We start from the raw sequence: 24,992 nt of genomic DNA on the forward strand, positions 1-24,992 counted from the left end.
AACAGCCTAATCCGTGAAAGACTCCCGATATGATTACTTTCTATTACGTTTGGTGACTGAGTGCCATGGATTTATCTCAAATCCTGAGGAGTCTTTAAAGTACAGTTGGACATAAAGGCAAAGAGCCAGTTGAAGATTAGTCGAATCCATCTGCGATAAGCTTCGGCAGTTTGGCCACAAACAGAGATAAACACCAATCTGAAGACCAGATGATGTAATACGCATTGGACAGCTATAGATTATCCCCGCAGATCGCAAATTTACATAATGTATCAAAGACGCCGGCGAGTTCCAAAAACCCAAAATGCATCATTTCTGTCGGAGCGGCGACTTAAACGCTGCCGTTTGGTTTATCGCCGTCTCCTCGGTCTCTGCCGCAGGTGTGCATCCGCCGCGTCCCGTCTCTGCCGGAGTCGTTATCTGACCTCCTCTTAGTTCCCGACAAGGTCAAACATCTCTTCTTAGGGAGAACCAGGCCTCGTCTGTTGCCAGAGAAGTATCCAAGTCGTACGTGGTGAAGGTCAGGGGCTGCATAATGAACTGGAAAATGTCACTTATATTACTCCCCATTTAAACAGCGGATTTTCCAGCACCAGGAACAAGGGTGATATTTACCCTTTTTCCTGCACAGGCCCGGAGCAAAGAGCCCTCTTAATCCAGCTCGGGGTGTGAAATTGAGTCGTATGTGTGAGGGAATGTGATTTCCTGCTCCCAGAGTTTAGTCTGTTACACCCCAACCCAGCTGCCTTGTGCATTACAACTACACGTGGCTGCTAAAATACAGAAGTGACGGCGCTGACCTTATGATGGAAAATAACAGCTAAATACGATAATAAATGTATGATTGATATTTGTCTGATGCCAAAATATATGCCCGCTGCGGTGACGGAGCAAATCCTAATTATTAGACTGATTATTCACATTTCCCAGCACATTTACGCAGCGACAGGAATGTCAACGCCTGCATAAATTAGCGTGAGAATAAAACAAGAGAGGCGACAAGGCAGGGATGACGAAAGGGCATCCAAAGGAGAATGTTAATAATGATTCCTCTAAAACAATTTCCATTAATTATCAGCCTTCTCGCCAGGGAGTAATATCTACATGCCCGAGGCAGGTTTAAATTGCATAGTCTGCCTAAGAAAAGAGACAAAGACTCCCCAGTGTCCAGCTACTTTCATCCGAACAGGAAGGCTTGAGGAACGCCCAGGAGACAGCGCCACAAAAGCAGAAGCTAAGCTATTAGCACAGCGTCACGTCGGCAGCTGGATCTACCCGATGCTCTTTGTGTTGAACGATGCTGCGCAACAACAAACGGGAGACATGAACGGGCTAGTTTTCACTTGATGATCACGCACACGCCACCTGAAGTGGACAGCACTGCCAGATTGCTGCTGAGTCTGAGCTGCCCGCTGCACAGCTAACAGACAATGTCAAAGGTAGGACGTGAATAATACCATCATTTCATATTCCGACTCCCTGCCAAGGAACGTGTCACTCGGACACCAGGTCACATACCCAGGCAGCATGTGAAGGCAGAGGTGGGGCCGCGAGCTTTTCCGAGAGGAGAGGGAAGGCGGCCAGCTAATGTCACGCACGCTGGCGTCGGGGATCTTCTCGGCCCTCCCCCCCTGACAGTTATTCTACAGCCAAGCTGGCATCTCGCCTCTCTTCGCGGCCTACGTGAACCTGCTTTGCTCGGTGACACCGGGCGTGTCTCCTGGGTACGGGCACACCTGGCAGACTGTCAGCGGGCACAGGTTTTAAGAGAGGGCAAAGAGGGCAAGGCAGGGAGGGGCGGGCGCTCTGGGATATCTTCAGGCAAGAAACGACAGCGCGTAATAAACTCGGAGAGCGAGTCAGCCTTCGCTGCAAGCCTGCGACTGATGTGACACACAGTAAATACTGATTTTATCCCAAGTTACAGACACTGGTGCTTTTAAAGCACCATGCTACAGATCATAACTGTTTAAAAAAGAATTCAAGGATCTTTTTAGCTTGTCATTAGAAAAAAATGAACACCAGCATGTTAGAAATTGACACGAGAATCAGAGTTTTCACACTGATATGAAAACAGTGGATGACAAAAAGATCTCGACTGACGGAACACAGCTTAAATATGAAAAGCTCATTTCTTAAATACATTTACAAATATGCAAAGAAAACAGAGCTGAAGCAGCACACATAACGAAAGCCAACGTTCCTCTCGTTAGAACCTTTCTGATGTCCCAACGCCCGCCGCTCTGAGAGGCCGGACGTCTCATTTGCAAGCGAGGGCCTGGAGAAGAAACGGCTGCCCACTGGCCTGTCCGTCAGAGGGCTCACTGGGGAGAGTGTGTGCGTGAGCTTCAAAGCGTGCATGTGTGTGTTGATTAATATCGGGAGGGCAGGGCAGTGCTCAGGCTGTCGGTGAGAGCGAGAGAGGACAGTTCTGTTCACTGCCGCCCAGGGAAAAGTCTGCTGGCGGAGGGGGTAATGAGCCAGAAACAGGCTGAGAGGAGAGGAAGAGGCACAAGGACAGGCCGGCACACTCCACCACCGACCTCACACATGCACCCTTCACTCAATCTCTGCCTCTGCCATCCCTTACACCCCCCCCCTCCAGGAAGCCAAGCACCATCAAGGCTCCTCTCATTTTCTCCTTCTCATTTCACCTTCCTTCCTTCCTTCCCTTTCTGTTCTGCTCTACATCACACTCCACCTTGAAAAACACATTTGTATGTTTCTGCATGCACACGGTCACAGGTTAAGCATACACGCATCCTTGCACTCTTTTTCACGTGGGCCGTCCCCATTGTGCAAGGTCACTGTGGACATGACAATACATCCAATTACTGTGAACGAGGCAGCGGGTCATAAGGTTACGTGGTTTAAAAACACCGAAAAGGCTTTTAAAGGGTTTCTTATTTTGCAGTCCCCCCGAATTCTAATCATTTTGTTAAAATCCTTTCAGTAGGAAATGTTAGTGGTTTATATACAAATGTTATTGAGCTTTTTGTAGTGGATATTTTTGTTTTTATCCAAATATATAAAATCTTTCATTCATGCATCCATGTGCACATTTTATGAACTGCTTACCCACCTCAGGGTCGTTCTGCAACCTGAGCCTGTCCTCACTATCAGTGGGTGATAGGCGGGATGAACCCCGGGCAGCTCGCCAGGCCATCACAGGCCCGTACAACAAACATCATTTGATTTCTTATCCGGTCGTTAAGTGATGACGTGACGAATCCTACTTCCGGGTCTAAAGTAGTCTGCGTTTAATATGGCTTTTGTGTTGTTAACATGTTTAATGTTATGTATTTTCTTCTATTTGATCTCAAAAAGCTCCTAAAACAGTCAGTGATCACTGTTGACCTCCCTCGGCTTTTATTACCGCTAATCATTTATTTAAGCTCAGTTTTTAAAACCTTACGATGTAACTACAGCCCAGCCCATGCAGCAGTATATGAATGACTAACCTCGTATTGTGGATGGATTATCTCAGTTGTTCTCCTGGCTGAAGTTTGGTCCTTTTACAGCATCCTGCCATGCGATTACATTTGATCCTGACCACCGAGAACACTCACGTTAACTTTTATCGAGTGGGAAAACGGTTAGCTTGTTTATATTATGCTAACATAGCTGTGTCGCTAGCGGTCACGTAGCACATCATTATATACAGTGGGGCAAAAAAGTATTTAGTCAGCCACCGATTGTGCAAGTTCCCCCACTTAAAATGATGACAGAGGTCAGTAATTTGCACCAGAGGTACACTTCAACTGTGAGAGACAGAATGTGAAAAAAAAAATCCATGAATCCACATGGTAGGATTTGTAAAGAATTTATTCGTAAATCAGGGTGGAAAATAAGTATTTGGTCACCTCAAACAAGGAAAATCTCTGGCTCTCACAGACCTGTAACGTCTTCTGTAAGAAGCTTTTCTGTCCCCCACTCGTTACCTGTATGAATGGCACCTGTTTGAACTCATCATCTGTATAAAAGACACCTGTCCACAGCCTCAAACAGTCAGACTCCAAACTCCGCCATGGCCAAGACCAAAGAGCTTTCGAAGGACACCAGGAAAAGTATTGTAGACCTGCACCAGACTGGGAAGAGTGAATCTACAATAGGCAAGCAGCTTGGTGTGAAAAAATCAACTGTGGGAGCAATCATCAGAAAATGGAAGACATACAAGACCACTGATAATCTCCCTCGATCTGGGGCTCCACGCAAGATCTCATCCCGTGGGGTCAAAATGATCATGAGAACGGTGAGCAAAGATCCCAGAACCACACGGGGGGACCTGGTGAATGACCTGCAGAGAGCTGGGACCAAAGTAACAAAGGTCACCATCAGTAACACACTACAACGGCAGGGAATCAAATCCCGCAGTGCCAGACGTGTTCCGCTGCTGAAGCCAGTGCATGTCCAGGCCCGTCTGAAGTTTGCCAGAGAGCACATGGATGATACAGCAGAGGATTGGGAGAATGTCATGTGGTCAGATGAAACCAAAGTAGAACTTTTTGGTATAAACTCAACTCGTCGTGTTTGGAGGAAGAAGAATACTGAGTTGCATCCCAAGAACACCATACCTACTGTGAAGCATGGGGGTGGAAACATCATGCTATGGGGCTGTTTTTCTGCCAAGGGGACAGGACGACTGATCCGTGTTAAGGACAGAATGAATGGGGCCATGTATCGTGAGATTTTGAGCCAAAACCTCCTTCCATCAGTGAGAACTTTGAAGATGAAACGAGGCTGGGTCTTCCAACATGACAATGATCCAAAACACACCGCCCGGGCAACAAAGGAGTGGCTCCGTAAGAAGCATTTGAAAGTCCTGGAGTGGCCTAGCCAGTCTCCAGACCTCAACCCCATAGAAAATCTGTGGCGGGAGTTGAAAGTCCGTGTTGCTCGGCGACAGCCCCAAAACATCACTGCTCTCGAGAAGATCTGCATGGAGGAATGGGCCAAAATACCAGCTACTGTGTGTGCAAACCTGGTAAAGACCTATAGTAAACGTTTGACCTCTGTTATTGCCAACAAAGGTTATGTTACAAAGTACTGAGTTGTATTTTTGTTATTGACCAAATACTTATTTTCCACCCTAATTTACGAATAAATTCTTTACAAATCCTACCATGTGGATTCATGGATTTTTCTTTCACATTCTGTCTCTCACAGTTGAAGTGTACCTCTGGTGCAAATTACTGACCTCTGTCATCATTTTAAGTGGGGGAACTTGCACAATCGGTGGCTGACTAAATACTTTTTTGCCCCACTGTACCAGCTAGCCAAACTTCAGTAACCCTACAAACGTCACTGCTGTTTAGTTTTCTGTCTTCATTTATGTTGGAAGTGATAACAGAGCTGTACGTTTTAATTTGTTTCTAAAACCCCGCAGTCAGGACATGCTGTCACAGGCTGGGTCTCTGACCCAGCGCTCTGAGTTCATTTTGTAATTGTCTCATTTTAGATATGTGATTAGTTTGTGTCATTCCTATTTAGCTTTAGTTAAGGAAAGGCAGTTATTATTTATTGTTTCCTTGGTTTCTATGTTTGAGTTCTTGTATCGTTCATCACGTGTTAGGTCTGTTAAGCTTGTGTTGTCATGTCTAGTTTCAGTGTTTCCTGTTTTATTTTGAAGGAGTCGTGTGTTCTTTGTTCATTGTATTTAGTTTCACTTCCCCTGTCCTGTCATTAGGTTCATGTCAGTCAGCTGTTCCTCCATGTGTTCCCACTTCCCCTAATCACCTCCTGTGTATTTAAGTTCTGTGTTTTCAGTGTGTCATTGTCAGATCGTCTGCCTTGTTTGCAAGCCAAGAAGTTGTGTCAAGTTTCCTCATGTTCCTGTTGTAGGTTTTTAAGTTAATTTAGCTCACCCAGTTTAGTTTATTGTTAGCCTTGCATTTTGCCTTTTGTTTACAGTTATTTTGGCAGCCTCAATAAATGGCTCGTTTTCTGTTATTCAAGTCTTGTTTCACATTTTGTTTCCGTCTGCATTTGGGTCCACCCTTCACTCTACACACAGTCAGCCCTGCTGATTGTGACAGAACGACCTGACAATGACACACTGAAAACACAGGACTTAAATACACAGGAGGTGATTAGGGGAAGTGGGAACACATGGAGGAACAGCTGACTGACATGAACCTAATGACAGGACAGGGGAAGTGAAACTAAATACAATGAATAAAGAACACACGACTCCTTCAAAATAAAACTGTAGTCAGCAGTGCTCAGTGTTTGATTGTATGGTAACTACCATCACTATGATGTTAGCGGTTTAGCACACCGTGAACATGGAAACATCAGAAAGTCTCAACTGTGACTGGCTGTTTGTCTCTCTGTTAGCCCTGCAATAGACGGTCGACCTGTCCAGATGCACCCCGGCGCTCTCCTAGTGACAGGTGGGATAGGCCCCATCGCCCCCCTGGACTGTGACTCGGATAAGCTATTAGGGAAACGAAAAAATGAATATTTGTTGGGTCACCTTAAACGTCACTCTCAATGAATGATACTCTTACTCAGCGTCTTCTGGATGTGCAAGACGGCAACATACTCACGATGTGAAAATACAGCACGGCACTGTTGTGTTTATGCCTTCTTGTACTACCCCCAAGTGGCCAAAAACCGGATTAATGCAGGTTTCATCCATCTATTTCTCTTATCCCCTCTCGCAACAGGGCGAGTGAGAGGCTACACCAACATGCAGGTTTCAGCTTTGGCCAAATTTAATCCAAATCAAAGCCCCAAAACAGGAGCAATACTTCACCATTACATGAAAAAATAATGTTTTGATAGCAAGTAAATCTCTCTGACCACATAAGCACTCAGACAGTGCTCATAACAGCGCCAGCCTCAGAGAGGTAGGCCATAAAAACACACAACCACAGGACAAAATGGACCAGCGTGTGCCTTTTCACGGTGGCCGGAGGATGATGAGGTAAACAAGAGACCACGGGTGGAGATTAAGAATAGACGGTCGGTGTTATGGCCGGGTCACGGTGTCAGGGGCTGCTCGTCCTGTCGAGGAATATTACTCTCCGATGCATTTGTGTGCTGCGTGCTTTCTGGGTGCAGGATCGAGCTGTGTGGGAGAGAGGACACATCCACTAAGACTTATGAGGGAAAGCTGGGCACAGAGGGTGAGGGGCAGGAAATAACATGAGCAATTTCATAAATGGAAGGGAGAGGCTGTGACTTCCTAAATCGTCTGTGAAAGACAGGGGGAGGGAGCGGCGAGGCAGGGGGAGATGGGAAAGGGGACATCGGGGAGAGAGATGGAGGGAGCTGAGAGGCGGCGTGACGCAGAGTGTGAAAGAGAAAGAAGAGAGAGGAGGGGGAGTCGGAGGTTGGTGGTAAATGGATGTAACTGGGTGAAGGAGGCAGGGGCGATGTGAGAAAGAGAGAGGCTGGAGAGATGAAAAGATGAAGAGGGCAGATTTCCCACCAGCTGAGTGAGCACCTCTATTACCCTTTCTCTCTCTCCTTCTGCCGCTTCCCTCTCCTCCTCTATCTCGGTGTCCTATCAGCCTCGGTGTGGCATCCTCTCACATCAGATTAGCTCCAGCCCAGAGAGACGGTTCAAACTCCTCTGTCAAAGTTATTTAAAACACATCCGACGCCGAGGCCTCTCCGCTCCCTCCCGCCGTCTTCCTTTCTCCCCGTTCGTCCTTGTCACGGCCCAAAGTTAGGCTGAGGCTGAAGCTCCATCCGTGGCAGCTCAGCCGGGATGCGTATCTCCCCGTGGTGTTGAAAGTCACTCTCAATCAAACATGAGAGTGCTGGGGAGGACCTGGGTGTGGCAGGAAGGGAGACTGCTGGAGACCAGCTGATATAAGTGTGACCCACATGTTTATGTCAGCGAACTTTATCCATCTGTATGTTCAGACTCATTTAAAACTTTATTGTTTTCATGTCAGAGAGACTTTCTTTTAGTATAAGTGTTTGCTTGGCATCCTGTCCTGCTTTTTTCTTTTAATTCACCACAAATCAATAAAAAAATGATCCAATCGAGCAGCTGAGGAAAGCATGACTGTGCATTGCCCAGCAAGCTACGGATGACTCCTGTGAGTAAGAGGAACATCTCACGCTACGAGCCATTGTGTCAAGGCTTCATCCCTCCTGATGAGCGAGGCCAGGTCGGTGTGGTAAGGCACAGCCCATTTTCTGACAGAGACGGCTGTTTGAGCTCTCCAGTCATGGCCTCGGTGATGAATGGCCTTCACTGCCAGAGAAAGAAAGGAAAAGGGGGCCTGGGAGCCCTCCGAGGATCGATACGAACGCACACGAGGACCTGCCTCGCATGTTAAAAACCCTGATCCGGCCCCAGCCCCCCGCTCACTCTCTCCGCTGTCTCCTGCATCACTGACGGACAAACCTCTGGGAGCTTGTGGGCGGGGAGCTGAGGCTGGGGAGGAAAGCTTTAGCGTGTGTGTGTGGAGGCATGTGTATCTACATGACGTGTGTCAGCAGGTTTCCAGAGGGGCTGGCACATCAGCAAACTCAAGGTCGACACACTACCCACAGGTGCAAGACGCACACAGACACGCATGACTTCTGCAGCCCACTGTTGATGCTGTGAAAGGGGCCACACTGTGACATGGTAATTCAGAGGTGTCTAAGGCGATGGATATCCTATTAATGAGCCCAAAACAATGACTAGACTAATGAGCTTATAATGGGAATATTGAATGCATGGGAATGGGATTGGGCCTTGTGTGAGCCAAGAAGGGGGCCGTTGAATGAGAGCCAATGCACAAGGGCTAGAGGGCTAAAAGCTCGAGACGAATACAAACTGCGAGGGGCGTCACTGGGGCTAAAGGGGTAGGGCTGCGTGGAGAGGTGCACAGTCAGCCCAAATCAATACACCCCCCCCCCCACCTGGCTTGCCTTGTTGGGCCCGTGATATACGAGAGCAGGCAGCTTATCTGAGTATAAATAAAACATGAAAATGCTACAAATTATCAGGCCGAATGGACATAGATCTATTTACTGGGTAATGTTGTATTTTTTATTTGTCAGATCAGTCTGGGGTAGGAGGGCCTGATTGTAACTCTTGCATCCAATTTGAGTCGAGATGCGATTCGGCCCGTTTGCGAATTAATGAATTAATCAAAGACTGGTTGGTTTGAGAGGAGGACGAGAAGCCGACCAAGTAAAGCTGTGACGGGCTAATAGCTAGGAAAGGAATTACAGTCCAATCACTCGGTCCTATTCTGCCTTTCGCTGCGAGCCCGGCAGCCCCCTCCGTGTGATTTGATTCCATTTGGAGAGCCTTATTTTCCTCTTGATCTCACACATTAAGGACCTTTCTATTCACCAGAGCAGGAAACGGGGGAGGAAAGTCAGGGCAGCGGAATGGATTAGCACACAGCTGTTGAGACCGGGCAGGTCAATGTTTTAAATCTCTGGCCCTGTCCGGTTAAATCTGCTGGCCTGTACTTCACAGATACTCGGGGATCTAAGAGGGATAAATAGCTCTGAGCAAGATGGTTGACAACATAAACCTCTGGTCTAGGAAGGGGTGAGGTCGTGCCCTGCTAAAAGTGCGCCTTTAGTTGCCAAGTTAGATAATCCTTAAACATGGTTTAAAAACAACAGAGGCTACAAGGAAAGGATCCTAATAGGGAACAGCTGACTGCGTAAAGAAAAACCTTCCTGCGCTTTTGAAATGCTTGAAAGTGTTTACGGCACATTAAGAATAAAATCTACTCCCCAAACGCTCCGCTGCAGGACCAGCACAGATCAGCTGACCTTCAGTGGACAGATGTGTCGGCTGTGTAGTGTGTGTGCAATGCTGAGGTAGGAGATGGAACTTTACCAGCTGTGCATGTCTGCCCAGAGTGCAGCCAGCCAATTATCCCTCTTAATTATCTATTGACAAGATGGAATTGATGTTTTTGGAGTGCTGATTGGATAATCAGGAATTTTGGCCACAGTTATTCTCCTTGGCTGGTCTCACTCATCTGTCCAATCTGGTCTTCTTGTTTCAGTAATTTGCTCAGTTGCACAACATATTCCTACTGAACAATAATTTACGATCGCAGCGAAAGGCGTGGGAGATGTTGCATTTTGCTACCGAGGTTAGCACGAGTGCACACCGTGCAGTGCACGGGTTTAGCAAAACACATCGCCGGGCTTCTCTCCCAGAGGAGCCGTGTTTTCAGGAGCACCAAAGGCAACCTTTTCCATTCTGCTCCTTCATTAACCTCCACCTTTATCTGCAGACAGGCCGATGCTTCTTACGGGGCTCCATTTCCAAACCGGCCTTGTTCCGAACAAAAGAACATAGCCGCATTAATTTCTGTCCCTTTTCTCTTTTCACATCAGCAACTCTTCCCCCCCCCCCCGAGTCTGTTGGAGAGCTCGCTGGCACAGGACCAGGCAGGCACCGGGAACAGGAGAGCACAAGTCTGGAGTGACACTGATTGTGCCTCCTCTAATTAAACCCTACCTGACCCCGGTGTTGAGACATCATTAGTTCTCCGTCGTAATCATCGCAGAGCAGCAATTACATTCTGTTTGGCCCATTTGCATTTCACAAGATTTCCTCGAACAATCAAAGATGGACTGGGAAAAGAGGAGAAGACAAATAAAGCACAGAGTCCTAAAAAAGCAGCTAAGCTCAGTTTCACAACAGCGTGCTGCAATGGAGCGTTGCAAAATATCACGGGAGCATTCAGATTAAAGGTTAAATATGTTGAGTCTTGGAGGCTGGGATTGTAGTCTGAGAGCATTCTCCCACTGTGCATTAATGCTATCCTCATGTTCTCTGCAGGGACTGGAAGGTAAGCCTCTGAACCACGAGTGTAAAATTCTGCCAGAAACCAGAAACAGGTTTATTGTAGAGAAGCCTGCCTCAGTTTGGTAACGCATGGTGACAAAGAGAAACTGAGACACCAGAAATAATCGCACTCCAGAATACTCTGCTGCAGTGGCACGCTTGCAAAAACTGCACTAGATAGAAAAGACACACACAGCAGTGCAGAATAGAGCCATCTATGTAAGCATGTACTTCAGGTAAAGTGCACAAGGGCACATCCTCCATCTGTATTCTGGGTGACAGCAGCGCTGTGTCGGGGTAGAGTTTCTCTCCCTGAGATGCCATCTACACAGAAACAGTCGTACGTCACGGACATGAAGGAGCGCCCTCTGAAAGCTCACATGCACATTCGAACACGCCGAAGGAGACTTTTTCCTACCGGCTCCTCTCGTGCCTCTGCCGTTACTAAATCTGACAACGGCAGCAGAGTAAGATCGTTGTGTTAAGATGAGAATTATGCTGGCAAATACCCTAGGGGCCTCCCGCTTTCTAGGCAGCAGACGATCGGACGTGCAGTCTCATTTCCACGGCGCGGTAAATAGAAATGTTGTCATTAGAGTTCAGTCAACTGAACGGATGCAAAATAACACACAGAAATATGTGTACGCAAAATATCTGCAGCAAAATAAGCACAAGAACATCAGCTCATATTTAGAGCATCCACAAAACTTTGCTCATGACGCTCGCATTCGTGCAATAAACATCGCAGATTATAGTCAGTTCGCTGATCCTCACCATGCAACTCTACAACTTTATCCCCCCTGTGGCCCCCCCAACCCATCTCCTCTCAAGTGTTTCTAATCTCTAGAAAGTCTGTGGAGAGACACTGCTGTGAGACGCACTCTTCACTGTGACTCCAAACAAGATTATCTGACTGATACCAGGAGATGCATTCACTGTTTAGAGTTTGCAATAAAGCTTTATTATCGCATCATGACGGGGACACTGCAGAGCAGGGGTGTCAAACAAAAGGCCCGGGGACCACAACGGGCCCAGAAAAGTCTCCAATCCAGCCCCACTGGATGGCTTTGAAAAATGTGAAGAGCATAAATTTTGCATTTTCATAAGTTGTGCAGCTTTTCCTGCTGATAGAGACCTCACCACTGCCATTCCCAACTATTAAATAAACAAAAGTTTGCACTTTTCTCTAATTCTACACATTTATTTATTCCTGCTTTTAAACCAGGAGTGTCCAACTCCAGGTTTCAGATGTGTCCTTGATCCAACACAGCTGATTCACGTGGTTAAATGACCTCGTCAACATGTCTTGAAGTTCTCCAGAGGCCTGGGAATGAACTAATCATCTGATTCAGGTGTGTTGACCCAGGGTGAGATCTAAAACCTGCAGCACACCGGCCCTCCAGGCCTGGAGTTGCCCACCCCTGTATACAGAAAGGGGAGTCTCACTGGTCCGGACCCCTTTAGATCAAAGATCAAAATATAATACATAAGTGGAAATATTTTCTGAATTTCAGGAGTGGACCACGCCTCATTCACGCCCCTTCCGGCCTCAGGCTATATAACCAATACCTGCTGTTCTCGCTTTCATGCCCCCCCCTCCTCCTTTCTTCTCTTCTTCCTTTCATTCACTTCTCACTAGTGCACGGGGATCTGCCCGGCCCGGGAACCATTGCCAGTCCTCTACGAGGCCTTCCCCCAAACACAGTAGTCCCAGCTAATGAAACTAAAGTACTGCTACCCTCCACATCACCCCTGCAGAAGCTGCTCAGCCAGGAAAACTCGCGCCACGAAGCTCCCGGTGCAGTTTTTGTGCTGATGTTAGTGCCAGACAAGGTTTGGAGCTCTGAGGTTGAATGTTGCACACAATGCTCCTCCACATTCAGCAATCTTGATTGCTTTCATAATGCCTTAAGTTAGAAAAATGATAACAACAATAGATTATAAAAGTGCTATCACTCTGCTCAGAGAGAGTAAAAAATGCAGAGTTAAAAACAATAATAAAATCACACTCAGTTTGATGAGCGCTGCTATGAAAATTGTCTTTATATTTTCACTTGACTGGCCCACAATAAGCCATACAATAAAATCCACCTCTTTCTGAAATTGCAATTACTTTGTGAGGAAATGATTCATAAAGGAACAACGTGATAAGAACTGCTAACAGGTTATTTAAGCATGCAGCGTTCGTCGTGGATAAAAACTTAGCTCGTACCATCAGGAGAGAACAAAGTGCATTCTGGTCCAGATTTCACATTAAGGCAATTTAAAATATTCCAGACTGCCTAATTTAGGGGTCGGACTTCTGTGTAACTTAATTCGACAAGATTAATTATACAATTAAATCCAAACTTCTCTCAATTATGCGGAGAAATACTGCCTGCCTGCTCGGGCCGACCCTTCACCTTTGCTGAGGCGAGGTACCTGATAAGCATAATTTTCAACAGGAGAAGAAGAAATTGCTGCCTATTTTGTTGCCGCGCTCGACTCAGCACATTATAGTCCTTTAATTGCCGGCAGACTTCGTCGCCGTGCCCTTGACACGGGAAAGCAAAATGTTATGCTATTCGCCGGCACGTTAGACAACGTGGGGAGCGTGCTGCTGATTGACAGGCCGATCCACTGAAACAAAAGACTTAATTGTGTCAGTTGATTCTGTAATTACAATCGGCAGTCTTGCCACTTCAGTTTCACCGATTCATCATCTGCGACAGGCAAATGCCTGATGACACAATACGGAGCTGGTATCGGAGAAGGGAGCGCCGTCTCCAAACAGGTGGACTCGGCCTGGTTAACCTGACTGAGGCTTAACGGGACGTTACTGCCCAGGCACACTCTCTTTGAAAATGTAGTCCTCTGCTGTCCTTTTATTCACATTGTACCCTTTGCAGCTACACTAAAGGGTCACCGAGAAGCACGGCGTAGGGCCGCTGCTAACCTCCCGCCTGCCTTCCTTTTCATATTTATGTGGAGGCTGCGAGCTTGAACCAGTAGGACGGACTTACAAAGAGCAGGTGGGCTCATCCTCCTTGACAAGAAGCCATTATCAGCACAGTTCTTGGAGCGAGAGAGCGAAACCACCAGGGATGGGTGTAAAACCTCAAAGACCTTCAAAATCCCACTTTCTCCCCTCACTCCCTCTCTCTCAATCCCTCCTTGTCATCATTTTATTTGCCCTCTGTCTGCTCTCTTCAGAGAAGGGGGGGAGGCGGGTGGGAAAGTGGGGTCTACTTGACCTTAATCTGCCCAGGAGTGAGTTTCAGAGAGATGACATGCAACCTCAGAGGTAAAGGGCAATTGTTTTTCCCCCTCTTCTGAGAGCCAATTTACAGACCCCGGGGAGTTTTTCCTGAAGCTGGGAACCATTTCAGGCTCTGCCATTGTTTTTGATTCACTCAGCTGAAAGGGGCTAAAAGAGCAGCCTGGCTTTTCCTTACTCTCGCTCTTCCCCCGCTCCATTTAATTCCATCCACCGCTCCTGTAACGCACGGCGGTACACGGAGAGACGTCTGCGCCACCGCCTAAGAGAACATGTTCCTGCTTCACAGCAACGTCGCAGACGCCTGACAACATCCAGCACGAACACTGATAAGTAAATAAGTCCAAAAGGTGAGATTCAGCCTGAGGAAATGATGATGACGATTGCCCGACTGATGGGCGCTCCGATCAGATCCGCCTAATTAGCTCAGACGTGAGTCAAACGAGGACGACGTGAGGACGTGGCTTAAATGACAGCCGCTGATCGGCTGTATCGACAGAGGCCGCATCAGCATAACGTGCAGAAGAAAGTGCATCCATCTCCCCAGCTATAAACAAAACATCAGTTAAACTGGAAGGGTCCAATCAGCATGCAGCAGACAAATCTGAGGCTTGGATTTTCTCACAAACGCTCTGACAGAAGCGCTCGTATAGAAAAGTCAAGAAGTGCTGCATATTTAACAATGTATAAAGGCAGAGAAATTAGCCACCAGACGACTGTTTTGCTGAGCCAGTGCGAGCCATGAATTAATAATTCGGAGCAGAGTTATAAAGTTATTTGTTAACAGTAAATATTCTGTATGTGTCCCTGAGAGCATGACTTTTTAATAATTTGGGATTGTTAAACTTTAATGTTTAGCTCTATTCTGGAAACAATGGTGCTTAGGCGTAATTGATTCTTCTGGTACGGAGTAATTATGATGGCTGTGTCGAAGTGAAGCCTGATCCACTTGGCCCTGGGTGAGAGGGGAGAGCGAGGGAGGAGATTTGAAGGCGAGAAGGAAAGGTTTGGATATATCTCTTGGCAGACAGCCCGAGTGAACCAGAGGCAGAAAGCAGCACAGCGCTGGGAATAGCCACCAACCCAGAGCTATCGTCTAATCCTGACTCTCTTTTTTGGCCCGTTCGTTCCACGTCTGCTGGTATTTTTTGTCTAAATGTTCTGGGACTGCTAGACTCCATCGACGGTTCTTCCCGGGCCTCTTGCACGTGTCACTCTCCGTGACACCTCTCTGCCATCCGTGTCCCGAAAGCATCTCGCGTCTAGCACGTCACTGCGCCAAAGGCGGCAGACAGTCGATCTCAGCAGGGACAGCGTTTAATCCGTCAGGGCTCGGTGTTAATTACTCACACGTCCACGAGGCTCTGAAGTCAGGCCGAGTTGACGTGTCCTGGCGCTCCTCTTCAAAGGGAACGATCCCACGACCGTGTTTGTCGAAGGCGCGTCAACTTGGCAGATATTAATATGCGATGTAATATGCTCACAAACACATTTGGTAGTCGGGGGTCAGAGACGAGCGGGGTGAAAACAAACAGGCGGCGCAGTCCCTCCTCAGGTAAAGGTCGACTGCCACTGATGGGGTTTCCCGCGGGTCAGTGACACGTACCGCTTCACGGGAACCGCCAGGAGAAAAATGCCAATTGTCTCGTAGGTTGAGTCTTTATAGCAGACGCACAGTCATAGACGGGTCCCATCTAGAAGTGGCGTAGCAGGCCCTGGTCACAGCTGCTCTCCCCTGCCTCGGGAGGAATTGCTTCCATTTGGCCTGTCACTTTGGCCAGGGCCACTGTGGCTTTTCTCATTTGTCAGCAAGCGGGGAGATCCTTTGGATCTCATGGTTAATCTGCAGCCGCGGGCTACAGCACGCACACACACACTGTTTTCTCATATATAGGCTTTGGTTCACAAGGGTCTTTTTACTCTCCGTATTCAGCAGGGGGAAACAACAGCAACATGGAGGGGACAGACAGAGACGTCAGAGCCATCAAGGACAGATGTGCAGCCTCTTGTGGATCACACAGATATTATGTAGAGTGATGACAGCATTATTTTCCCAGAACCTCTGCAAAATCCTTTTTCTGCTCACTTAGAGCTACAAACAACACACAAAGGTAATTGGACACGGTTTTAGTAATTATCCCCCGACGGAGGCAAAAGCATTGCTTTCACTGACACCAGTCTGAGTCTGACTCGCTCATTCTCTTACATGCATGAGCGCTCAGTCAGCACTTGATTACAGGAAGGAATGACTCTCAGAGAGGGATATGAAGGTCCAGATGAACATTCATACACAGAGGTATGGAGCTCTTTCAGCTCAACTTTGTCTCGCTTGCCTTTATTATGCTTTAAAGAAATGTGGTGTAATTATGGCACAATAACCCAGCAATAGTAACACGTTAAAGCACAGAGAGAATGGAGAAGTCCAATTAAAGAGCTGTCACACAAGGCTTTGAGGGAAACGTGGCCAACGTGCTGTGCCAAGACCGATCCTATCATTAGAGGCTGGCGTGGCTTTGAGGTACAAATGCTTTCAAGTCTTTCTTTCAGCGAGCTTCCGCCACAGTCAACAGGTGATGGCTCTACTTGATTATTAGCCCGCCTTAAGCCTACTAGCATCAATATGCAGCTACCTGTGAGATCTATATTAGAATGAAAATTTATTCCGATGATCAAAGGCAGTTCAACACCACTTTGTCTCTCATGATAAAAACAAGCAAGTCAAGGCTTCCTTCTTTTAATGCTGAGAGACAAACCGAGCAGCTCCACATGTGCTCAGCTGTCAGAGCAACACCGGATAGACGTACTTTAGAACTCAGGTACTAGATGTTTAGAATCATCCATCAACAGTTTATCCAAGTAAGGGTCATGTGGGTGGAGGGGTGGGGGGGTGGAGCCTAGGACACCCTGGACAGATTCCCGTCCATCACAGGACTAACACAGAGAGACGGGCGTTCATTCACACCTATGGCTCAGTTAGAGTCACTAATTAACCTAAAGAGTACGTCTTTGGACTGTGGGAGGGAACCACGCAGACTCGTGGAGGACATGCAAACGCCACACAGAAAGGCGACAGTGCTAACATCCTTGTCTATAACCACACTACATTCACACGCTTAGTTTAGAGCCTGGACTGTCAAACATGCACTTTATTGAAAAATTCATTTTTTTATTCTCTAATTAAAAAGTGCTGTTGCTTCCAGTTTGGATTCAGGAGACAGACACTATCTCTACTTTTAAGATTAGGCTTCAAACTTTCCTTTTTGCTAAAGCATATAGTTAGGGCTGGACCAGGTGACCCTGAATCCTCCCTTAGTTATGCTGCAATAGACGTAGGCTGCCGGGGGATTCCCATGATTTTTCTTTTCAGTCACCTTTCTCACTCACTGTGTTAACAGACCTCTCTGCATTGAATCATATCGGTTATTAATCTCTGTCTCTCTTCCACAGCATGTCTTTATCCTGTCTTCCTTCTCTCACCCCAACCAATCACAGCAGCTGGCCCCGCCCCTCCCTGAGCCTGGTTCTGTTGGAGGTTTCTTCCTGTTAAAAGGGAGTTTTTCCTTCCCACTGTCGCCAAAGTGCTTGCTCATAGGGGGTCATATGACTGTTGGGTGTTTCTCTGTATGTATTATTGTAGGGTCGACCTTACAGTATAAAGCACCTTCAGGCGACTGTTGTTGTGATTTGGCGCCATTGGTCTTTACCTTTAACACCAAGTAGAATCAACCATATTCAGAGTGTATTATGCCGAGCACCACTCTGTTACAGAGCAGCTGTTCATTCCACAATTAAAATCATTAGAGTCTGTTCAACTTTCAACTGATTTTCAAGTGTTTTAGATTCTGATTAAATCATCAAATTTCTTATATACGTATATCCCCCCCCCCTCCCCCCCGCCTCACCAAAATTAGGCCTACTTGAACTCAAACTGGGCAGTGTATGAAGTAAACACAGGCTTAATTTGGACTTTAAACCCCCCACTGACTCAGAGTGTCTGACTTTTATCTCAATTTTTAGCATTCAAAGACAGACGTCCACATTCATGTATACTGCTGAAGTCTGCGAGGCTGCAGAAGCGAGCAGCTCCAAGAAGGACAGGCGCTAAAGCAGAGGCTCCTTTACCGCAATAAGACGCCGTTTCTGAGTAGGGATGGGTATCGAAAACCGGTTCTTGTTGAGAACCGGTTCCCACTGTTTCAATTCCTTGGAATCGTTTGCCACTTTTAAAAACGATTCCCTTATCGATTCCAGTCGCCCCGAATGACGTCATCACGTTGAGTAGCGTCTTTTACCCAGTAGGAAACACGGCGCCTGAGCGGCGCAAACGCTCAAAAGTTTGGTTACACTTTATGAGAAAGGATGACAACAGGGCAACGTGCAATACTTGCAAAGTAGAGATTTCATCAAAGGGAGGAAACACTACGAATATGCAAAAGCATTTGCTCAAAAAACACGCGATTGCTTTCAACGAATGTCGTGTTTTTGATCCGCTCCGGACTAGCGAAGCTCAACCCAGCAGCAGCGGTAGCGTTTCCACGTCCTCTCCCGTTAATACTGCAGGTAACTAATCAATTAGCATTGCATATTATGTTAGCGCGATTTACCTTATTACAAAACCTGCTATTACTGTGCGTTGCATTTAGATAACCATGATGAGAGAGACAGAGTCTGGCTGGCTCAGATGCTGGCAGTTCTCGCTGCAGTCTACCGGTAGCGTCTCCTTTCAGGCCAGGATAGACGAATGTCACCCAGCAGTGTCTAAGTTTGTGGTCAAAGGCTTGCACCCATTTGCCACAGCAGATGCCCCCGATTTCACTTTGGTAAGTGAATGTGTTTAATTGTAGGCAGGACATTACTGGATATTCTTGTGTAATTGCTACAGAATAATTTATGTTAAACTTTGTTATTGCTACAGGAGAATATTAATTTTATTATTTTACATATACATTTTTTTTCCTGGGGACCCTGTGACACCCCATTGAAGAGCCGTAGGCTGTGGATCTCTTAAGATCTCACTGTTGGGTTTGTAAGGCCATGTTACTCCTAAATTTCTATCTTGTTCAAAGAGAAGATATAAAACAAAGTTCTAAGCTAATCGAACTTAGTGTTCTCCTTTTTAAAAAAAAAGAATCGATAAGAGAATCGATAAGGAATCGAATCGTTAAACAGAATCGAAAATGGAATCGGAATCGTTAAAATCTTATCAATACCCATCCCTATTTCTGAGAGCGTCGTCTCTGAAGAAAAAAACGAACCAAAGATGGAGTGTTCCTGTAACTAAGTAACCAGTATCCAGTTTGTCGTACACATTGATCAAAGTCTCATCTTTAATTTACAAATCATTGCAAAATATATTATAGAAAACATCGTCTGAGCGACGGTCATAACTTTTTAAGTATTTCTGACAACCTTAATGTATTCCCAAGTTTAATTATTTCTTAATATTGACATTTCTAATTAAGCGGCATAATTGGAAAGCTTGTGCGCAGTGGCAATCATTTCGGCGTCCGCTGAAAAATTAATATAAAAATTATTAATGAATAGTAGCGCTTTTAATTGCTGTGTACCCATATTCATAATTGCTGCAGCATCCTCCTTGAAATGACATGATGACAAATACGAGTGTCATGTCAGCGCTTTGCTTCTTCATCTCACACCTCAATCAAAGCTAATCCATTTCACCTAGCTATGAACACTGAAACAAATTAAAGCCCCATTTCATTTTCCACCTTCATTAATGCATCTTGTTTCCAAGGTTACAATCGTTTAGCAAGTGTGCAACAAACAAATTCAAAGAAGCACACGCTTTGATATTTGGAGAGGAAGACATGGATGGAGCTTACTGGGAAAACAAATCGGCACAGAGTCTTAATCCTCCCGGATCCAAAGTGTTCTGCACGTGTTTATCACCAAACAAAGCCTTTTTCATCTGAACAAACATTTTAATATTAGACTTCAGGAGCTTATGCCCACAAAATTATGTTCGTTTTTTAAACTTTGCCTTGCTAAAGCTAGACCGGTAAGCGGCTAGGAGTCTGTATGCGAGCGCTGACAGGAGGCAGCGTGAGCAGTAGCTGCAGAGTGTCATTACGTTCGGTGTGTTTCCTCCTGCAGCGTGATGTGACAGTGCCAGACACAATGACCCAATTTGCCTGAGTGGCTCTGGGAAGGAGGACGGGGGGAGCTGCAATAGTAGGCTCCTGCATAAATACTGTACAAAGACTTCAGGCTCTTAGGTAACAATGCAATTTCCTGTATGTAATGCAGTCATGCAGACTGTTTACACACCGCACTTCCCTCTTTGCTCACACATAAAGGAAAAAATAATGAAGAGCCTAAAGAAATCCAGGGGATGGAGGTGGCTGGGGCAACGATGAGTCCTCCGACTAGCCTCTTTCGCATGCAAATCATATCTGAATTTCTCATTAGCATAAATGCATGAGCAGCTTTAAATGCTTTTAATTTTCAATCTCGCCAAGCAGAGGAGTAATTTGTCACTGTCAAGATGGGAGACTAAAAAGAGGAGGGGGGGCAGACCGGAGGGAGCCATGGACTCCACACTAAACTGGAATCACAGAAAATTTCTGATTTACTAATTGACTGATGTGCAGTTCAGTCGAGTTGCCTTGAAGGTGTAAATAATTCTGTGTATATTCAAATGGCAAAAATGAGAGAGTGTGGGGTGGATACGGAAAAGCACATTACATGATGCTTCTCCTCAGGCCATACTTTTCTCTGGTGATTCCAATTTCCAGCCTTTTACGTTATCACTCTGTCTCTCTAAAGGGGTGCGAGTTTGCTGTTTTAGCACATAATCACAGATAATCAACTGGAAATTAAAAACAAAATGTCACATTTTTTACATCTCGCTGCCATTACAGAGAAAGAGGCTGCTCAAAGCTATTCATCAGCAAAGCACAAAACATTCCTGCAGCTTATCACATAAGCAGTTGTAAGTCATTTAAAATTTTATCTCCTTTCTTTCAAGATGTGAGATCAATTGACAGTGCACTCTGAAGTCTAAACCACTAATGCCTCGTTTTTTGAACAAAGCAGTTCAGATTCACACAGACCTTGTTAGCTAAATTTAGCTGTAGGTGAAAACAGGGGGAAAAGATTTAACAAGCTCCCCCATTTAAATGACTAAAACCAATTATGCAAACGTAATTAGTATTCCATAAGAAAACTAAAGGCATCTGCGGCGCGGGGCGAGCTGCTTACCTCCGCACCAGGTTTCCAGAACCGTGCTGCGGCTCGCCAAATGAATTCACTCACCTCATCAAGTGAGCGCCTGTGTCACACTTCGAGCTCCAGAAGCTTCAGAAATTTAGGAGACCCGATCAGTATGGTTCCACCTTTATGTGTGCTGTGGGGAATTACTGCAAGATAAAAGAGACAGTGTTTTAAAAGGAGAGAGAGGAAGATGCTAAAAAGGTGTGACATAACAGTAATTTAAGGGTCTCTGTTTTTTAGTGCTGCAGTTAAAAGTTATGGCCAAAGATTATTGACAGGACATCCCATAGCAACCGTACCAACCACACCATCGCCAAAGATGATACCACCTTTTTAATATATTCACTAAAAAGCTGCCCAGAAAATAAAAACTTTATTTGGCTGAAAAAAACAAAACAAAACAAAACACAAAAAGGCAGAGGAAAGAGGAGCTGACAGAGTCCGTCCATCGTCCATCCATCATCCACCCATCCGTCAGTCCATCCGTCCATCGTCTGTCCATCATCCACCCATCCGTCAGTCCATCCGTCCATCGTCTGTCCATCCGTCTGTCCCCATCCATCGTCCATCCATCCATCCGTCAGTCCATCCCTCCATTGTCCATCCATCCATCCGTCAGTCCATCCATCCATCGTCTGTCCGTCCGTCCGTCAGTCCGTCCATCCATCCATCGTCTGTCCGTCCGTCTGTCCATCGTCTGTCCGTTAACCCATCCGTCAGTCTGTCCGTCCATTCATCGTCTGTCCGTCCGTCCATCGCCTGTCTGTTCATCCGTCAATCCATCCATCCATCAGTCCATCCATCATTGTCCGTCCGTCCGTCTGTCCATCCATCCATCGTCTGTCCGTCCGTCTGTCCATCCATTCATTCATCCATCCATTCATCGTCTGTACGTTCGTCCGTCTGTCCATCCATCCATCATCTGTCTGTCCATCCATCCATCTGTCCATCCATCATTGTCTGTCCGTCTTTCCATCCATCCATCCATCGTCTGTCCTTCAGTCCATCCATCCATCTATCCAGCCATCCATCCATCGTCTGTCCGTCCATCTGTTCATCCATCCATCCATCATCTGTCTGTCCGTCTGTCCATCCATTCATCCATCCATCATCTGTCCGTCTGTCCATCCATTCATCCATCCATCGTCTGTCCGTCTGTCCGTCCATCCATCCATCCATCCATGCATCGTCCGTCCGTCCGTCCATCCATCCATCCATCCATTCATCGTCTGTACGTCCGTCCGTCTGTCCATTCATCCGTCAAATCATCCATCAGACCATCCGTCTGTCCATCTGTCCACCCATCGTCTCTTTGTCTGTCCGTCCAACCGATCGTGGCTCAAGAGTTAGGAGTTCGCCTTGTAATCGGAAGGTTGCCGGTTCGAGCCCCGGCTTGGACAGTCTCGGTCGTTGTGTCCTTGGGCAAGACACTTCACCCGTTGCCTACTGGTGGTGGTCAGAGGGCCTGGTGGCGCCAGTGTCCGGCAGCCTCGCCTCTGTCAGTGCGCCCCAGGGTGGCTGTGGCTACAATGTAGCTTGTCATCACCAGTGTGTGAATGGGTGGATGACTGGATATGTAAAGCGCTTTGGGGTCCTTAGGGACTAGTAAAGCGCTATATAAATACAGGCCATTTACCATTTATCCATCTGTCCATCCCTCCTTCCTCCTTTTCCATGTATCCACAACCAGAGAACTGAGAATGACACACTGTCTCAGGTAAGCACAGGTAAGAGTTGGGGGAGATGGGGAGGCGGGTTACACCCCAGACAGGTCGTTCATCCAGGGATAACACAGGTGGATTCAAAGCGTTCTTGTTGTGAGGCAGCAGTGCTAACCACTGCGTTGCCTAAATCCAAAGAACATCATCATTTTTAATTTAAAATTCAAAAGTTTTAGACAATAAAGCTAAAATATAACCCTTTTCCAAAAAACTTAACACTACAGTGAAAACATGAAGCAGAACTCAGGACCATGACATAGTCTAACCAGCCACTTCATTAGTTACACCTTGCTGGTACCAGGTTGGACTTTTTGCCTTCAGACCTGCTGTAATTGTTTATGGTACAGATTCAACAGGCTGCTGGAAACATTCCTCTGAGATTTTGGTCCATATTGACAGAGAGCTTCACACAGCTGCTGCAGATTTGTCGCCTGCATCCATGATGAGAATCTCTCTCGTTCCACTGCATCCCAAAGGTGCTTAATTCGACTGATATCTGGTTGTAGTGGAAGCCATTAGGGTACACTGAACTCATTGTCATGTTCAAGAAACCATTTTGAAACAGTCTGAGCTTTGTGACATGGCACGTTATGCTACTAAGAGAAGATAAGTACTGTGGTTATAAAGCCGTGGTGTTTAAACGATGCTCAGTTGGTACTAAGAGGCCCTAAGTGTGCCAAGGAAATATCCCCCACACCTTCACACCACCAGCAGCCTGAACTGCTGATACAAGGCAGGATGGAGCCATTCTTTCATGGTATTTACACCAACATCTGAACCTACCCTCTGAAAGTTGCAGCAGAAATCAAGCATCTGAAAGCAATGTCCATGTGAACTGTAGCCTTAGTTTGCTGTCCTTCCCTGAGACAGCGGGTCATTCTCAGTTCTCTGGTTGTGTGAGAAAATCCCAGCAGATCAGCAGTTTTTAAAATACTCAGGCCCTTCCTCTCCAAGCTGAGGCTCCATTTGGACTTCGGCAGCTTGTTGTGACCATGTCTGCATGGCTGAACACGAAGAGCCGTTGAACAGATGCACCTAATGAAGTGTAACTAGCATTTTGACCGATTACAAGCTGTTAAAGCAAAGTTAATGTTAACCTTTAAGTAATCAGTCTATGACAGCCCTGAACCTAGCAAACACTGTTTATTAGCTACATTAGCCAGTAGCCAGGGATGATCTCCAAAGTAATGCTACATTGAAACAGGAATTAATAAAATAATAGCGTTCTGTAAAAATACGTTTAAAAAATAAACTGAAGTAACAACTTACATTTTTGCTGAGTTGCAGATGATTTTAATTGTGTAACTATGAAGCTATACATTTATATAAATTATTCTTTTTTTTTTATCTCTCTGTCATGAACTAGATTTTCTAAAGCTTGGGAACAGATCCCTGAAGAACATCTAGTTCCCTCTCAGACCAGCTTTATTATAGCCCTGAAACTAACATCTATTCGTTGCGCAGTTAACTCAGATGAGACAATAAATGAGCCAAACGTCATTTGGTATTAGAGGTTTTAGCAACCAACAGCCCAAACGACGCATCAGCCGGTTCTCTAATCACATTATTACATTTCTGACACGGTTCCGCCCTAAAGGTGGAGCAGGCCCACAGGTAATGCAGGATTTTCTTATATAAGTAAGTAGTCGTGCCAAACCTGTTTGAGCCTTCCAGATGATAGTATCTAATTGTAGGTTTCTTATGCATTGTTGGTAAATCCAATTTTAAGTGAACTACACATGAGGGGCTACTTGTTCTGGCTGCAGCCCAACCTGCTTGTAAAGCAGCTGTGACAGTCCAGCAGCAGCTCAGGCACGGCAGGAAAAAGCTTGGTTTTCATCAGGCTCACACTGCCCTCCAGTGCCGACAGAGCGAATTTCAAGAGAAATGTGAACCAATTTCATCCAAAATATGGAAAAACATTCCATTCGCTCCATTCGCTTCCGCTTATCCTTTTCAGGGTCGCGGGGGGCGCTGGAGCCTATCCCAGCTGTCATAGGGCGAGAGGCAG

General features: G+C 46.2%; 1 protein-coding gene across 1 annotated transcript in view; it reads right to left on the bottom strand.

Moving 5' to 3' along the window:
* Positions 1-24,776, bottom strand: part of LOC113012405 (AT-rich interactive domain-containing protein 1B-like) — a 211,899-nt gene extending 187,123 nt beyond the window's left edge. Inside the window, exons 1-2 of the mRNA XM_026152589.2 lie at positions 24,639-24,776; positions 21,303-21,406 (exon numbers count right to left, since the gene is read on the bottom strand). The gene's annotated coding sequence lies outside the window, so the exon portion shown is untranslated. The remainder of the gene's footprint in view (positions 1-21,302; positions 21,407-24,638) is intronic.
* Positions 24,777-24,992: the final 216 nt, after the last annotated feature.

This window comes from Astatotilapia calliptera, chromosome 19, assembly GCF_964374335.1.
Source record: "Astatotilapia calliptera chromosome 19, fAstCal68.1, whole genome shotgun sequence".
Taxonomy (NCBI): Eukaryota; Metazoa; Chordata; class Actinopteri; order Cichliformes; family Cichlidae; genus Astatotilapia; species Astatotilapia calliptera.